At 42.5% G+C, this 14,589-nt stretch overlaps 1 long non-coding RNA gene across 1 annotated transcript in view; it reads left to right on the top strand.

Moving 5' to 3' along the window:
* The window catches only part of LOC106782690 (uncharacterized), a 133,283-nt gene that overhangs the window by 65,887 nt on the left and 52,807 nt on the right, over positions 1-14,589 (top strand). The gene's annotated exons all lie outside the window — the stretch shown is intronic.

Genomic DNA, 14,589 nt, shown 5'->3' with positions numbered 1-14,589 from the left:
AGCAAAAAAGACCAGTGAATTAGAGACAGAGAGATTATGAAACTGGAGGAAAAACAAAGAGGAAAATTAGAAATAAAAAGAATGAAGAATGAAAAACTAGAACTAACAAATTGCCAGAGAGGCCTGGTACATTAAGAAATGAGAAGAGAAATGAAAAGAGAATAATTGGACAAGGAGAAGGCAGTAAACAAGGTAAAAATAATAGAAGGAAATAATATTCCTGTCTTGTATAGGCTTTTAATCAGGAACCACAAAGTTTTACTGCATGAAGATTAAAATACATCCACTTCTGGGAGGTGGTATGAATGGGGCAAACTAGTTGCTGTTTGGACACGACTCACAAAGTAATTACAAGTTCTAACAATGTCATTCCCAGGACTGAATCATTAATCACCATTTGCGATGATGTTGAAACCATAATGAGTAAACCCATACCAACGCTTTCCAGGTCAATTTCAAGCTCTGTTATAAGAGGTACGGAGAGAAATCGATGGCATATTATTTTCTTGATTCTGAGTCGACATTTCAAACAGCACAGTGTGAAAATATAAAGACAGTGCCCTTTTAGAGGTCAATAGTGATTTCCATTACAATCCCTGATTTATCATTCAGCCCAGAAGATTTATTCCAGGCTGGGATGTAACATAAGAGTTTGCTCTACACAAGGGAAAAGCAAAGCAGAAAAAAAATTACTTAGTAGTTTTAAGGGCCTTCCCTCCACCCTTTACTTTTTCCCCTTTTGGCTCAAAAGGCAGGCCTCTGAAAAGACCAGATATTCAAACATTTACATTGGAGTTTTCTCTGTTTTGTGATATATTTTCTTTCATCCCTCCACAGAAGCCTTGCTCGCAGTAGTCTGAGAGGTCTGGGGAAAATGCCTTTCAGAGTTTCTCCTTTTTGGCATCTTGAAGAAGTATTCTCGAAGAATGTTAAGGGTCTCTTCCCAGTTCTCCATCTGCCTTCCTCTATCTGGCTTTGCTTCTGGAGAATTCTTCAGGCCCTTTACCCATCCAGGAAAAGAATGATTTCAATAGAGAGGATCTCAAATATTTAAGAAAGGGCTATCCTATGTGGCTTCTGCTGACACAGGCAAGGTTCTCAGCTTCACTGGCAGCTCAGTGGCTGGGGGTGCTCTAGGCCAAACCAGAGAGCGAACTGGCTGGGAGGCTGTAGAGTAAGCCATATGACCATAGCTGGATCAACAAAGGTGATAGAAAGTATTATTTTGTAGCTTTATTTCCCTTAGTTATATTACTGGCCACTAGTATTGTGGGTACCCAAACTGATGGAAAATGACTAAATTAACTGGGCTGCCTGAGCCTCTGGTTATTTTGTTGACTTGAGTGGTGCTATTTGCTCTCTCTCCTAATTATTAACATTGACCTGGCAGACTTAACCAATGTGGCCAAATTCAGAATCTTTACAGAGAGTGTCTGAAAATAGGTGTATTTGTGGTCAAGGCTAGTTGTGGGTGGGAGAGGGGAAACTTACTCCCCCCTCCTGTTGTTTTCCTCCACGGGAGAGACTGGGAGCCCCAGTAGCTGACTGGCCTGTCTGTTTCCTCCCTCTCTGCCTGAAGAAGGTGGACGGGTGCCTTCTGTCAGTGAGCAGGGACGAAGAAGCCATGCATTTGGGGCCCAAAGCTTCTGCCCTTGCTCTTGGGGATGAGCTGTCTGCAGGGAACCTGTGTCCTCCTCTGCCATAATTTTTCTTTTTTGGTCTCTTTTTTATCCATTTTTTTATTGAGGTAAAATATATATAACAAAATTTACCATCTTAACTGTTTTTAAGAGTACAGTTCAGGGGCCGGCCTGGTGGTACAGCAGTTAAGTGCATGCGTTCCGCTTTGGTGGCCTGGGGTTCACCGGTTCGGATGCTGGGTGCGGACATGGCACCGCTCATCAAGCAAGCCATGCCGTGGGAGGCGTCCCACATATAAAGTAGAGGAAGACGGGCATGGATGTTAGCTCAGGGTTAGTCTTCCTTAGCAAAAAAGTGGAAGATTGGCAGATGTTAGCTCAGGGCTGATCTTCCTCAAAAAAAAAAAAAAAAATGAATACAGTTCAGTGGTATTAAATACATTCATGATGTTGCACAACTGTCACCACCATCCATCTTCAGAACTCTTTTCATCTTGTAAAACTGAAACTCTGTACCCATTAAACAATAGCTCCCCATTCGCTCCTCCCCTAGCTCCTGGCATCCAGCATTCTACTTTCTGTCTCTATGGTTTTGACTATTCTAGGCACCTCGTATAAGTGGAATCATAGAGTGCATGTCTTTTTGTGACTCGCTTATTTCCCTTAGCATAATGTCCTCAAGGTTCATCCATGTTGCAGCGTGTGTCGGAATGTTTTAAGAGAAGCTTCCCCACGCCAAGCAGGGACTGCCCAGAGATAAGGGGTTGACTTGATATGATTCTGAGGTTTAGTACCATGAGGTCATTTGCCAAGTTCTTTGATTTTGGCTTGATTTGCTAATAAAAGTAAAATTTTAATTCTCTAACTATCAACTCCTTTGTTTTAATTCTCAACTGGTTCATACAAGGGAAAAGAGTCCTATTTCTTGGGCCCCCATTAGGCCCCAACAAGGCTAGAATTATAACTTTCCTAGTCATCTTGAAAATTAAATACACGTAGCTGACAGAACGTGGAGATTCTATAAGACAGTTTGTTCCATACTTGGTGGCTTCACTCATTTCTTTAACAAATGTTTTTTTGAATGCTTATCGTGTTTCAGGAGCTATGACTCGACAATGGGCAAGACAGACAAAATCTCGCCCTCAATAACTTCTAGTGGGGAAAAAAATATCAACAATAAAGGAAATTGTTATAAATTGTGATTATTCCTAGGATGGAAATAAACAAAGGGCAAGAAAGAATAAGAGAGGCAGAGGATGATTTTAGAAACAGTGGATTTGGTTAAAGGGAGACCTCACCCTTGCATGTTCTACCATTAAAATTGCTCATGCGGCCAGTCCCATGGCTGAGTGGTTTAGTTCATGCTTTCCACTTCCAGTGTCCTAGGGTTTCATTGGTTTGGATCCTGGGCGCAGACATGGCACCGCTCATCAAGCCACGCTGAGATGGCGTCCCACATAGCAGAACTAGAAGGATCTACAACTGGAATATACAACTATGTCCCGGGGGACTTTGGGGAGAAGAAGAAGAAAAAAATATTGGCAACAGATGTTAGCTCAGGGCCAATCTTTAAATAAAAAAAAATAAAAAATGTTAAAAAAAATTGTTCATAATGTTTGCATAGAGACAAAAACCAATAGTAAATTTGATATGTGGTCTTACAATTTTCAGTCTCTCCATAATTTACTAGACTTATTACATATTGTCATTCATTCATTTACTCAGAAAATGCATATTTTATAACAGGAAGTTTGATAGGGGTTAAGGCTATAGGGAAGAATAATACATTCTTGTTGCCCCAAGGAACAAAATGCCTAGCTGAGAAAGCCAGTGACATGAATAAATAATTTTAATATGGTGAGATAAGCTGTGGGAAGATCACGAAAACACAGAATAGGGAGTGATCAACTCAAGAAGTGGAGGTTGGGGAATTTTAGGCAGAGCGGCATAAGCATCTGCAGAGGCACCAGAGCAATGAAAAGAGTGGCTCACTTTTCAGTGAAGCAGGAATGCAGGTGCCAGGGAGAGAGCGTGGCTAATGTACCAAGGCCCTGGAAAAGCCAACATTTTCAGCATTCCTCAGAAACTCAGGCCTGATAGCCCCACCTTTTGCTTTGAAACTGTCTTTAAACCTTCACTTAATTATTATTCCCATTTGAAAGGTAAGCAAACCAAACCTCAGACAGGTCAAGTGCCTTGTTCAGGTCATGTAAGGTCAGGTCATGAACAAGTGCCTTGCTCAGGATTGGTAAGGAGCATAGCCAGGTTAGAATGACCGCGAACCTGAAATGGATTTTACTGGAATCGAGTTAGAGTTTATGGAAAGTCAAGGTTAAGATAGCTTTAAAAAAAAAAATCTGTCCCACAAAGTACACTTTCCTGTTTTATGTAAAATTTCTGCTTAATCCTCAGAAAAGTATATAAAATCCCACAAGAATTTAATGCTGCTTTCGGATCTACCCATGCCTTCTAATGAAATTATAATTTGTGGGGGAAGCAATTCATTTAATTATCAGCTAAAACACAACAGACAAAATTTAGCAGTGAGTGAGATTTAAAAACAAGGGAAAAAGTCAATTTAGTTATTTGTTTGGCCTGAGTGTATACTGTTTCTTGCTTAAGCTCTTATTGGATAGAGTAAAAAGATATTTTCTAAAATATCCAAAGCAGTGTTTGGTGAATTGATCTTGGTACGTATTTAAAAGGTAATTAGAGAAAAGGAGGAGTTTAAAAGTGACTTATGCACTATCTCCACTAATTATTTTTAATAAGGAATGGTTCTGGATACAGTGTGCTATTTTTTCCTTCCCTTTGCATGTCTAAAGCAGAAGCGATGCTACGTGTGTGCTGAGGCATATCAAAGCTTGGCTGAACCTTCCTTAGCAGGTCTGGTGGTTTGATGTTAGTTCAAAGGAAACCTCCAATCCCAAAGACTTTTAAATTTCTTTCTGCAAAGTAAATTAAACGCAAAAAGCCAATATAAACCTCTCTATGCCTCTGTATGTGAGCGATATAACCAAGTTGTTTCTCTCCAAAATGTTCTTTGGAAATGCATGTTTTTCTTGTGCATAGCTTATATGTGTATGATGTTCAAAATATAATTCAATCTTGGAAAGATGGACCGAGAGTATAGGGACGGCTCTTGAAGGCAGCTCTGCTCACCTTCTCTGTGGCTGGCCCAGGGTGAGGCACAGTGGGATGCTGAATACATGAATGAGATGTGGTAATTTGTTCTTCACACTGAAGTTTTCTGCAGCACATGTGTAAGCATGTCACTCTCTCTCCCCCAAATGAATTAAAAAAAATCCTTCATTTGACCCCTAGTCCCAAGGATCTGGCTTCTTCCTCCTTTCCTCCAGCCCCATCTGGTACCATCCTCATTCTTGTGTTCTTTCAACTTCTCCTGTCACAAGGCCTTTGTATGAATATTCCTTCCTCATGGAATGTACTTTCTTACTCTCTTTGCATTCTGTAACTCCTGTTATTGTTTAGATCTTAGCTGTTATTACTGCTTTAGGCACTCTCTTTGCATTCTGTAACTCCTATTATTGTTTAGGTCTTAGCTGTTATTACTGCTTTAGGCAAACCTTCCCTGACATCCCTGTGTAGATCAAACCCTCTATTACATGCTCCCATACCACTGTGAACCTCTGATATTGTGATATAATAAGAAATATATATTTAGTCTTCATCCCCATTTCCTGGCACACAGCTCCTAAAACCCTCAGAATCTCTGAATGGTAGAGCTAAAAGGAGGATCTTTTGTTATTCATCATAAGCCCCTTTCAACCATATCTGACTTTGTGATAATGCAGTGATTCTGGGAGGATGGGGGCTCATTGTTAGAGAAAACCAGCTATGTGATTAGAGGGTTGGAACTTTGAACCCCATCCCCTGACATCTGGGGAGAGAAGAGGGGCTGGAGGTTGAGTTCAATCACCAGTGGCCAGTGATTTAATCAATCATGCCTAAGCAATGGAACCTCCATAAAAATCTGAACAATGGGGTTCAGAGAGCTTCCAGGTTGGTGAATGCATGGAAGTGCTGGGAAGGTAGTGTGCCTGGAGAAGGCAGGATGCTCTATGACTCTTCCTGCATACCTTGTCTTATGAGTCTCTTCCTTTTGGCTGTTCCTGAATTGTATCCCTTATAATAAATTGGTAATAGTAAACTTTTTCTCTGGATTTTGTAAGCTATTCTAGCAAATAATCAAACCTAAGGAGGGGCTCATGGGAACCCCTGATGTTTAGTCTGTCAGTCAGAAGTACAAGTGACAAGCTGGGACTTACAATTGGCATCTAAAGTGGGGAAGCTCTTGTGGGATTGAGCCTTTAACCTGTGGGGTTTGTACTAACTCTGGGCAGTTAGTGTAAGAATTAAGTTAAATTGTAGGACAGCCAGTTGGTATCAGCTGAGAAATGGAGAATTGCTTGGTATAGAAAAACCCACACATCTAGTGTTAGAAATGTTGTAAGCAGAGGAAACAGTGGTTTTCTTTTAACCCCCTTTGATGGTGCCATCACTGTTCGCATAGTTTTGTATTTATCAGTTACTTAGTACCAGTCTTCTCCACTAGACTATACTCTCCATGAGAGCTGAGACTGAGTTTCTGTTTGCTTACTCTTACATCTCCTTTGCCAAACACAGATACATTGCAGGTGCTTACTAAATATTGCTTGCATGAATGAGTAAGTGAATAATAAAGCCAGTGGGTTTCAGGAAGAGTTGGCTAGAAATAGTGTGGCATAGTGGAAAGAGCATTGGACTGGAGTCAAAAGCCCAGAACTTCACGATTATTAAGCCAATGAATCAATTATTGATTTTATCTCCTATAAGTTAAGCATAGTAACTTACTTTCTTCACAGCATTTGTAATTATCTTACATGCTTTTTACTTGCTTTTTTGTTTGTCTCTTTCATCAGAGTATAAACTCCATGATTATAAGACCATATTGTCTCATTCACTCTGATAGCAGAGTTAAGATGCCGTCCTTGACCTTGAGAACTTCATAGTCTACTTAGGGAAACAGACATGTAAACTGGGCCTTCAAATAGTTGCAGTAGGCACCATGGTAGCAGTATCAAAGTCCTGGTGTGTGTGTGTGTGTGTGTGTGTGCATAAGCAGCAGTATTAAACTCTTCTAGAGAGTAAGGTCGAGTATCATAGAAGAGGCCCCTTTCACTTGGGTCTTTAAGGACAATAGGAGTTTGCTTTTTGACTCTGGGAAAATCTTTCATCCTCACTCATTCCACAAATAATTTTTAGAACCAATCAACAGGGACTGTCACTTAATTTCCCCAAGACTCAGGTTTTTCATCTATGAACATGGCAATAATGCAAATTCTCCTGCTTACCTCCTGGGCTTGTGGTGTTTTGGTAAATTGGAACTCATCACCATCCTTTCCAACCTCCACAGGGTGCTCTCCTGAGCTACAGAAGCTGGAAAGTTAAACACTACATTTCCCAGACTCCCTTGCAGCTAGGGCTACACATGTGATTTAGGGTTCTCAAGGTAGATCCAGCAGCTCATGATTTGGATCTTGAAAGTTAGGTGCAAGCCAACTTCCTGCTCTTTTAGCTGTTTGCTGTTAAGTCCAGTTACAGAGACATTTTTTTTCCCTCTGCAGTAATGTTCCAGGGCCTTCTACCTAATTTTAAGGGTGTTGAGAGACAGTTGCAGTGGTGATGACTTCCCTATCCTTGTATTGCAGACTCAGTGGTGTGTCTTTGAACTCAACCCTTCTAGGGGTGGCTTCCTGGCTGCCCACTGTAACTGATGGTGGTAGTAGGGGCCAACTCAGCAGTGTTGTTTTAGTGGTCATTGCTGGAGGCCCAGACCAGAGCCTACTCCTCCAGCCCTTCCAACAATTTTTTGAGTCAAATTCCCTGCTTAAATCACTAAATAACTAGAGTTGTGACTTATGTTTCCTTCTACTGAAGCCTAACTCATAAAGTGTTAGTGTGCTGTACCAATGAGGTGATTAATGTAGAAGTGCTTTTTATCCATTCATCCATCAATCTACCCATCCATCCATTCATTTATTTATTTAACAAATACTTATTGAGCATCTATTATGACCAGACACTGAGCTTGGCACTAGGGATACAGTGGTGAATAAGACAATATGGTCTTGTAATCATGGAGTTTACACTCTGGAGGAGGAGGCAAACAAAAAAGGGCTCATTCTCTTATCCTAACAGTCCCCTCCCCAACACTTCCACAGCCCTCTGCTGCCCCTTCAATCAACTCCTTCATTCACCAAATATTTATTTGGTACCTGACATGTCTTAGGCTGGTGATGGGCACTGAGGATAGATAGGCATAAATAAGACGTAGTCTCTGCCCTTGAAGAGCTCACAAGCCCTGTCTAGGCCTGCCAACATCCAGGCATCAGAAAGTTTACTTTTCTGTCCTCATTAAAATGAATAATCCAATGGCTTCCCACCTTCAGAACTCAGTGGATCTGTTAACCACATTCCTGAGAACATGCTAGTGACTTAATTGTGCAACATAGCCCTCTTAGCATGTGGCAGTTATCAAGAGAACATGGCACGCAGAAGGGCGTGCTACTATAAGCCCAGAGGAAGCCTGGCAGAGAAACCTTACTTTGGTGAATTCTCCACAGTCTGAGATCTAGTCCTCAGCCTTGTAGACTTTTGACTGGCCAAGAGCACCCTAAGTGTAGATTCGTCCTTCTGGGATGGGCATACATGAACCAAGTCTGCAGAGAGTAATAATGAAACCAGAAGGGCATCCTCTTAATTTCCGCCAAGAACTCTAAATGTCTGAGGTACTGACCACTTGACTTTAAGTGTATCCTGACTCAGATCATTCTTTCTCTAAAGGCTTGCTAAATAGGAAGGCAAATAAGAGTTTGCTTGGTAAACCTGGAATCAGCAAAGGGTGGTGAATACTTAATGATGTGGCATCTGCTTTGTGCCCTTCCACATCAGAGAAATACTTGCTCTAGGGCTCCCTCAGGCAGTGCCCATATCCACCTCAGTGGCTCCCATTATCTGTAGGGGATCACATACATACCAAAGCTCAAGGCTTGGCACTTGATCTGTCTCACTTCTGATTAACCATTTTTTGGATGTGTTAATAACGGGATGGCAAATATATGCTAACTTTGCCATTACCCCCTCCCATCCCATCCCCCAGCCCCGTATGCATGACAGACATTACTAATTGATCGTGGCTGTCTTTCCCACTGGGCTCAAATGAAGTCTCAAAAATCCTTCTCTATACAGAACTCCTGGGAACCACAGTCAACTGACTGGAATTGGCATGCAGGATGTAAATGATTTCTCTGCCTGGGTCATAAGTCAAGTCTGGTTAGAGTCCATCCTCTCTTACTGTGATTTGCATACCTATGTTCTGTTTCCATTCTCAGGAGGCAATTCCAAATTCTTGGTGGGGAGTGTGGCCCCATAACTGCCCTTCATGTTTCACTTACAAGACATATTTACATTTTTACTAGGATCTTCAATGTCATCATTCCTTCCTTCTGTGAATATCTGTTGGGAGCTATTTAGTGCCAGGCCGTAGGTCTCTCTGATGAGAACCCTACTCTCACGTGGCTTAGAGTTGAGTGGATTAAACCCAGGAATGGTTCTAAAGGCAGAACCTTGAAGCAGAGCCACTGCAGAGTCAATGCTGGATTCCTATCATCCCCCAGAGGCAGGCACCTTTTCCCCCTGCAGGGTCTGGCTTGTCCTTTGGGACACTGCCACCAAACCCCATGACAGCTCAATTCCTTTTAGATTATAAATTTTATTTGCTCTTTTGATTTGTGTCCCCGTGCACTCACACTTATTTATGAATTCATGCAATGGAGCATGAGCTTGGTTCCTGGAATACAAGGCTTTTAATATAGGGACAATCATGTGTCTGCTTGCCTCTCAATGACAACTGTGGAAGCAAAGGTGTTTTAATATTCTCCCAACACCCCAAGACATGTCTGTTGCACTGTAATAAAAAGGGAGGAAATGATTCCATTACAGCAGTAACAAAATGGTAGGACAAACAAAAAGATGTACATGGGGAAGAAATAAATAACCCCAGGAGGAGGAAGAGAGCCTGCTGGAAGGGAAGGACTGGCTGAGGGAGTTAAAAAAAGCAGGGCGAGCAAGCTACTGCAGAGCCTGCCTCCTCCCTGCGGATGAGACACATATGTTAAGGCTAATGGGTCAGGAAGTTCCTGCACAGGCAGCTTCTCCTGCCGTTTGCTTGGAGCTCCCACTGTGCGCCTCCTGCTTCCAGCGCCAGCTCTAATTCTGGCAGAGGCTGTTCCTGTGTCCTGTGGTGCAGTCCTGGAGACAGGCAACGTGGGGTCTGACACTTGCAGCCGGGGGTCTGTCTACCAGTTTCCCTCCCTCACTTCCTCCTAGAAAAGTTTCTCCTTGGAAATGATGAGTGTTACAAATGGCCTACTTTAACATCAGAGAGGAAAGTAAAAGAGGAGAAAGGAGGAAAAGGAAAAGCAGAAAGAGGCATTATAGCATAATGTGAAGGGCTCGGGTCAGGCGGTCAGCCCTGGGTCCAGATCCGACCTTACCATTTACTAACTGAGTTGTTGGACAAGGTATTTAACCTCTGCAAGCCTCAGTTTCTTTCTCTATCAAATGGAAATAATTGTCTTACTGATCACACGGGGTTGTCGTAAAGGAGGCGGTGTATATAAAATCCTTGGCACAGAGCCCGGGATGCAGTAAGGACTTAAAAATGGTAGCTATGACAATCATGATGCTCACGCTGATGCTTTTGCTTTTGACAATGGTGATGCCGGGACCATCTCTCTGGGTGTCAGTTTTGTTATCTACGAGTGACTTGGACCGGGTAGACTATGACTTCCCTTCTGAGAATCTATTCTTTCATGATTAAGAGAAAAGAGAAACAGTAGGCTTAACCATAACAGATAAGCACAACTGACATTTGTAGAGTTCATCAAGTTTGCAAGTAACTTTTATACAAGTTTTCATTGGAATCTCATAGCCATTCTGTGAGTAGAGGTAATTATCCCAATTTACAGATGAGGAAATTGAGGTTCAGAAAAGTGAAGTGATCTACTCAAAATCATAAGGTAAACAAATGGCAGAATCGAGACTCATCTTCCCCACAAAACACTGGACTGCATTTAGGATCCTTGGATGGCTTTCACATTTGCACCCCTCTACCTCTACTCATCTCCTTTCCTCTGCCTGGAATGTTCTCCCCATCAGACTGTCTCCTTCCAGATTCTGTCAGTTCCTTTTGCGTCCTTGGAGAGCATGTCCTCTGAAACTGTTGCGCTTGTAGCCTTTATCTCCATATGACTGTCTCCTCCCTGCCCTGGAAAGTGTTTTAAGACAGAAGCTGGTTTTTATTTGTCCTTGTATTCCCAGGTCCTGTCACATCATCTGACACACAGTAGGTTCTCAATAAATTTTCAACCAATGAATGAGTATAAGTGATGCACATTGCTCATCAGCCTGGTGGGGGAAAGAGATGTATTTGATGCAGTATAAAAATATTGGAGGCGGGCTGGCCCATGGCCGAGTGGTTAAGTTCACACACTCTGCTGCGGTGGCCCAGGGTTTTGCCAGTTCAGATCCTGGGTGCAGACATGGCACTGCTCATCAAGCCATGCTGAGGTGGCATCCCACATGCCACAACTAGAAGGACCCACAACTAAAAATATACAACTGTGTACTGGGGGGCTTCGGGGAAAAAAAGGAAAAATAAAATCTTAAAAAAAATATTAGAAGATCAATCTGTTTTACAATGGCTCACATGGATGGATCATCATTTATTTTTATAAGACCTTGGTCTTCGGAATTTGTATAACACTTATTGAAACACATTAAAAATTATAATGTATCTTCTTGGAAATTTTTTTTTTAAAGATTTTATTTTTTCCTTTTTCTCCCCAAAGCCCCCCGTACATAGTTGTATATTCTTCGTTGTGGGTCCTTCTAGTTGTGGCATGTGGGACGCTACCTCAGCATGGTCTGATGAGCAGTGCCATGTCCACGCCCAGGATTCGAACCAACGAAACACTGGGCCGCCTGCAGCGGAGTACGCGAACTTAACCACTCGGCCATGGGGCCAGCCCCAGTCTTCTTGGAAATTTTGATTGGTGAGCATTTTCAAGGCAGCATTCGGAACCGAAATTACTTTTGAAGGGCTAAATTTGATGAATATCATTGAATTCCAGGTACACCACAGAGACCAACACAAAGTAATGTGTTGTGAGCGATGCATTCAATAGAGACCTTACCTCTTTAAGGCCTGCTTTTATTTCTTTCTCATCCTGAACTCATGGGTCATTTATTTTATCCCCCAAAGGTTCAGTCTGATAGTTGCTTTAGACTACTTTGATAGGATTTTAAATGTCATGGCTCTGTGTAGGAGGAGGCAATTCAAGGTTAATGAGAACCTAGACCACACTGAATGTAAATCTGGTCCTTTGGATTGACAGCCATGGGTGACAGAGACGGAAGATTCCTGCACACAAACAATGGATGTGGTTTGACCTTTGCTTGCGGAAGGAAATGAGCTGACTCATTCTGAGCCAGATGGAGCCCTGCTGGGATTAAAGTTTCAGGAAGATCAATTTGAGAGCTGGAATAGGCCTCAAGGGGATCTCTCATATATATATGTGAATATAGAGCCAGCCTTCGTAGTCTAGTGGTTAAGATTCCATGTGCTTATTGCCGCAGCCAGGGATCATTTCCTGGTCAGGGAAACACACTGCCCATCTGTAGGCTGGCATACTGTGGCAGCTGTGTGTTGCTGTGATGCTGAAAGCTATGCCACCAGTATTTCGCATACTAGCAGTGTCTTCACCCACGGTGGAGAAGTTTCAGTGAAGCTTCCAGACTAGACAGAATAGGAAGAAGAATCTGGCCACCCACTTCCAAAAACCATGAAAACTCTATGAATAGCAGGGGAACCTTGTCTGATATAGCACTAGAAGGTGAGAGGATGGCGCAAAACAACCCAAACCCTCTGCTGTACACAGGTTCGCTAGGAGTCAGAATCAACTTGATGGCACTACCAAAAAATATATATATGTGTGTATGTATATTGTGTGTATGTCTGTGTGTATACCCATCCCCATCCCCTTCTATGCAGTGGATTTGCAGAGATATACCTGCTATGAACTGAATGTTTCCCCAAATGTGTTGAGACGTTAACTCCCAATGTAATGATATTTGGAGGTTGGAAGTGGGGCCTTTGGGAAGTAATTAGGTTTAGAAGAGGTCATGAAGGTGGAGCCCTCATGATGGAATTAGTTCCCTTATAAGAAGAGGAAGAGACCAGAGCTCTCGCTCTCTCTCTCTCTCTCTCTCTCTCTGCCATATGAGGATACAGCAAGAAGGCAGCCATCTGCAAACCAGGAAGAGGCCCTCACCAGACACTGAATCAGCAGGCAACTTGATCTTGGACTTCCCAGCCTCCAAAACAGTGAGAAACAAATGTCTGTTGTTTAAGCCACCCAGTCTGTGGTGTTTTGTTATAGCAGCCCCAGCCAACTAAGACGATATTCAAGGGGTTTGTGAAGACCATGAAAGTGTGTGCAAAATGTAATGTGCATGTGTGTGACTTTCACCATCTTTTCAAGAAAGCTCCCTGAATGGTGGGTGGTTTATTCTCCATTTCTCATTTTCTGTTGAGGAGAAGGAAGGAATTTTCGTTCCACTCTCCAGCAGGGTAGAGGATGGGAAGACCATTCCCACCTTCCTTCTCTCAGCAGCCTGGCTCGCTCCACCCTTGGTGTGACTTCTCTGGCTGGGGAGTCTGAGTGTGCTCCTCTAAGAGCTTCCTGGGCCTCTCTCTTGCTGGAATCTACCTTGTCACTGAGGCAGGGCCAGCATCATGGGCATGCAACCTATGAAGTTGCATGAGACTCTGCTCAGAAGGCTGTGTGCTTGGTCTAGCATTCTGCTGTTGCCGTTTTGAAATTATTAACAATTTTTGAACAAGAGGCCCTGCGTTTTCATTCTGCATTGGTCCTTGCAAATTATGTAGCTGGTCCTGGAGAGAAGACACATTATTATCTGCTCCCCATTAAGGGGAAGATTCTGCCCTTTAAGGGAGGCCTGCAGTTTTGGTTGGTAAGTTTCAACCTAGGGGGGTTATTTTAGGAAGCCCATTTGGCCACAGAACCAAGGATTACTCTCCAACCAGCTTCACTGGCATGTTAGGTGTTCAAGAGGCAGTGTTGCCTAGTGGTTACAAGTGTGGGCCCTGGTACCACTGCTGGGTACAAATCCAGGTTCTGCCTCTTACTAGTGATGTGACTGTGGGCAAATGACTCAACTTTATGTCCCTAAGTTTCCTATCCTGTAATACTATAAAATGACTTAACACGTCTAAGTACTCATGGTTCCTAGAACATTCTAAGTGTTATTAATAATTGCAATTATACTTTGATCTTCATGACTCCTGTATTTTATTTCTCACTTGATTTGGAATTTAGAAGGGGAAGACAGCGCATTATTTATTGGGTTCCTTAAAGTGCACATCTCAAAAAATGTTAAGGACCACTAACACATCTTAGAAGAAGGATCTTCCCCTGCCCTCAAGGAACTTGTAAATTCATAGCCAGAAAACTGATGCTACAAGGTACTATGGGACAAGAGCTTTATAAGGGTTAAAAACAAAGCCCTCTAGAATCAGCTGGTGATGGATGAACCCCTCTCAATTTTAAAAGAAGGCTCTTTTATCATCATCTTTGTAATATCCTCCAAGGCACCACAGATAGGTACTTTTTCCTTCTCTAGATGATACCCACAAGCATATATCTGAGAGGACGATGTATAAGAGATTTAGTTTTCAACTCAGTACATCAGGTCCAGTGCAGTATTTAGGTGGAGCTGTGAGCATCTCTGACTGGCTCAGTAATTCTCTAGAATCATCTTGATTGTTGTCTGAACTCCAAAAGGGCGTGATTATTTATTCTTT

Source organism: Equus caballus, chromosome 28 (assembly GCF_041296265.1).
Source record: "Equus caballus isolate H_3958 breed thoroughbred chromosome 28, TB-T2T, whole genome shotgun sequence".
NCBI lineage: Eukaryota > Metazoa > Chordata > Mammalia > Perissodactyla > Equidae > Equus > Equus caballus.
Note: the sequence above shows the minus strand (reverse complement) of the source record. Positions and strands in the feature narration are given on the sequence as shown.